This window comes from Cynara cardunculus, assembly GCF_001531365.2.
Source record: "Cynara cardunculus var. scolymus isolate 2C chromosome LG 1, CcrdV1, whole genome shotgun sequence".
Classification (NCBI taxonomy): domain Eukaryota; kingdom Viridiplantae; phylum Streptophyta; class Magnoliopsida; order Asterales; family Asteraceae; genus Cynara; species Cynara cardunculus.
Window position 1 is genome coordinate 22326667 of NC_037528.1, and position 4546 is coordinate 22331212.

Genomic DNA, 4546 nt, shown 5'->3' on the forward strand with positions numbered 1-4546 from the left:
AAATTTTTATTATATGAAACAAAAGAAATATATAACTTTAATTTTTATATAGTTTACATAAACAATTTTAAAATTGATATATTTGATTTTTGATGACTAAATATATTGAATATTAATAATATAAATTTAATTTATAAAATTAACATTTTCTTTTGAATAATCAATAACTAGTGTTCGACACCGGGCGTTGCACGGTGATCAGAACTCGATTTAAGAAAAAAATGTAAAAGCCTCTATCCGAGTGGAGTGCGATGTGTCTAAAAACTCGGGACCGTATTTATATTTATAACGCCCCATCCAACGTCGTAGATGTGTGTGTTAAAAAAAAGTTGGACCACTCAAAACGGTCAAACCAAGTCAAACCAGACCATTTTTGGCGGTTTTGATCTGGTGGTTCGGTCTGGTCTGAAAAATAGGCAAACCGTACGGTCTGGTTTGGTCTACAATTTAAACATTTTCTTGAGCGATATGAACCGAACCAACCTCCAAATATACACATGTATTAATTATATTTATTTTTATTGTTGTAGGTAACTTTTATGGCCCAATTAGAAAAAATTGGTCTAAAACATTATGTTTTAGTTTTCATTCCTCAAGTGTTATCAAATATATAGAATCCAGAAATCTTTCAAAAATCAAATCCAAATGTTGTCCAAAATTCCAACTATTGTTGGTGGTTTTAGTTTTTTTACCATTTGGGTGGTTTTAATTCTAACCATGGTTATAGATTTTAAAGAGGGTCATTGAAAATAAAACAACTTTATGAGGCACACTCCATGATTTAACACAAAGACATATAATCTATCTTTCTTATACGCTTCATTTTGTTTAAATTTTTCAACTCTTCACCAATGTGGAACTATTAAAACTCAACCACAATTCACCATTTAAAAATACTCAATTCTTATGGTACCATCTCAATACCCCAAAGTTTTCCTTTCATCTTTAAGGAACACTCAAACCTTAATTTGTCAAATCATCATCTTTGGTTTACTTTTAGTTTTGCACTATAATTTTTACCATTTGGTTGGTTTTGATTCCAACCATGGTTATAGATTTCAAAGAAGGTAAGCCAAAATAAGACAACCCTACGAGACAAACCACATGATTTGACATAAAGACATCCAATCCACCTTTCTTATATACTTTATTTTGTTTAAATCTTTCAACTCTTCACCAATGTGGGACAACTAAAACTCAATAACAATTGAAATTAATTAATAAATTGAAACTAATATTAATTAATAATTAAAATTATTTAATAAATTAAAAAATTTATATTAACTAATAAGTTGAAATTAATATTTAGTAATAACTAATAACAATTAATAATAATAACTACAAGAGTGGTGTCTGATTGGTTTGAGCTTGGCTCCAAAGATCAAAAGTAACAGGATGTCTCAGGTTCAAATCCAAGGAGGAATAAAAATCCCCTTGTGGCAACGGATGTTCAAATGCGGTGACATCGGGCTATCTGCAAAGCAGGTGGTCCTCCAAGGATTAGTCGGCTCACATAACGGATTGGATATCCATGTGAATAAAAAAAAATAACAATTAATATTAATTAGAGTTATAATTGAAAAAAGTGGTAAAAAATACTCCTTAAACATTACTCCAACTAAAATTTCAATAAGTTAGCTTACATCCTTCCAAACATGTACTCAAAAAATAAGCTAGCATATATTTGCCAGACAAAATCATAGACTAATATAACATGCCTAAGATTGATATTTTTTGAGGCATGTCGAAGATGGATTCGTAATTGCATGTCATAGCAGGTAACATTAATCGACAATGTCCATTACCATTATCTTCTCGACATATAATGTGGCGTACATATTATCAATTTTCTTCAATCAACAACCATATCTAACATTTCTAAAAATAGCATTTTCTTGATCATTTGAAATTGATATAAAACAAATCCAATCAGACATTTAAAGCATTGGACCATCCGTTAAAACTTTCTCTAAAAACACCTCGTTTTACTTGCATACATGATACATTGATGGTCTCACTCTTTTTTGGCAGTTTAATCAATATAACAAACGTTTTCCTACTATACAAGATATAAATCTATTTCTAGAAATGTTATAGAGGATTGAGAGTAACTATAAAAATCAATAAGTTTATAAATCAAGCAACGACGTGTAATAAACATTACTAGAAAGAACAGTTTCATCATCAAAATACCAGCATTACTGTTGACGATAAAATATCAAGCCTACAACTTTAAGATCTTTTTGAAATAACGAGAGAGAAGAAATATGGTTAACTTAATTATACCAACTTCTAACCCCTTTGTATTTTTGTACAACAAAATTGATTAAAAACTAAGGGGCCGTTTATCAAACACTTACCCGGAAAGCGCTTAAAGATAAAATTTAACACTACCACTTACTTACCGGGTAAGACTTTTGTCCACCAAAAAGACATTGTATGCAACGATTTACCCAGTAAGCACTTACCATGGTAAGAGTTGTCGCCCTCACTTACCAGGTAAGACTCTCGGTCCTTATCTCCCTCTTACCGGGTGAGATTCTTGGTTCTTACTATATTCATCCGATAAGGTAATGTGACTTGGTAAACGCTTATCTGGGTAAGCGTTTGGTAAACGGCCCCTAAAACTTTCGTCAAAAAATTATGCTTTTAATTATAATTATTTGGGCAAAAAAAAAGTTGATTACCGCAACCCAAACCAGTCCCATTTGAAACCCACCTCTAATGATGATAATGTGAGGGAGCATCTTTTTGTCTCGCTCAACGGCTGATGCTAACCGGGGGCGGAATCAAACACAAGACTGATCTTGTATTTGAGCAAAGTCATTCCACCTCTTTATTCCTATTTAAGGGGTCGTTTACCTAAATGCTTACCCGGTAAGTGTTTACCGACAGAATTCAACATTATAATTTATTTTGATACATAAGATTTTAGTACATCAAAACATATTGAATACAACAAGTTGTTGGTTTAGTGCTTACTTAGGTAAGAGTCGTCATCCTTACTTACCGGGTAAGACTCTCTATCCTTTTCATTACTCTTAACAGGTAAAATTCTTGACCCTTCTTATGTTCATCCAATAAGGAAATTTACCCGATAAACACTTACCAAGTAAATGTTTTAAGTTGAATCACAACCAACTTCTATTTTCTATGAGAGTTGAGATCTTTTTGCCAAATTAAATCCTTGAAATTTAAACCAATCAAATAAATGGAAGAATTTACATCATATGAAGTATTTAAATTATATATTCTTTTAACTTTTTATGTATTTAATTTGTTTTAATAATATAGCTTTAATTAAAAATGATTAAACAATTAAATTAAGCTGTTTAATAATTAAATTTTATTTAAACTATACAACTAATTTAAACATAGTTTTGTTATTGTTTAAAATTTAAATTCCAAACTGAAAAATAGTTAAATTAACGAGATTTGAAAGTGAAATCAGTACCATTTTATAGATTATCTCCGATCCCACTATATTTAAAGTGCATCTTCTAGATCAACGACCATACTTTAATAATGCAAAACAAAAATCAATCAACTAGAGAGATAATAATGACTTTATATTTTATATGTAGTAGATTAAACGAATGAAAATTGGCTTTATTTTAAAATCAGACTAAAAAATGGGTTAAATATGTCAAAAATTATTCAAAAATCTGTACTATCAAATATATTGTTTCAATTAAACATTGTGATCACCTATTTTTTCCACATCGTGATCACCTTGTGAACATAATGTACTATAACGACACTAAGAACAAAAAAAGTAAAAATCCCTAAAAGTATTGTGTAAGGATTTGAATACACATTGTGAACACCTGTTATCTTTACACATTGTGATCATCTTGTTAACACAAAAAATTACTAGAAGTATTGTTTAAAGACTTGAAAACACATTGTGAACAATTAATTAATGTTCTATTTGAGAAATTGTGGATTTTTTTTATTTATGTAAGTTATAGATTTTTTGTTTATGAGGAAAATAAATTAATTAAATATATTTATGAGTTGACTAAATTAGCTTTTATGTTTATTTAATACATGACATAATTATCTCAAATTAGTGGTTCATATTGGATCTCATTAATCTCACAAATTTTAGTATTCTCTTTTGATTGAGCTCCTATATATAGTATCTATTATGTAATTTGGATATCTTATGACTAAATAATATGGATTCTAGAAAATATTTATATGAAATTATGATTTTATATAACCATTACATGTAATCTATACTATATTATAAAGCATTTGACAAAAATTATTAAAAACGATTTTTTATGCATGAAGTACTGTTTATTGATGCATATTACTTAAAATTTAAGATTACAAGTAAATTGTACATAAGTACAACTTATTAAAGCTACATACTTGAATTCGTCTAACTAACTGCGGATAAACATAATCAAATATTGGATAAACATATCATTTTAAATATATAAAATTTAAAATATAATTGAGATAATCATTGATAATTAACAGAATACTTATTTATTATCTTTATAAAAATTTATATTATTAAACCTAAATTAAATTT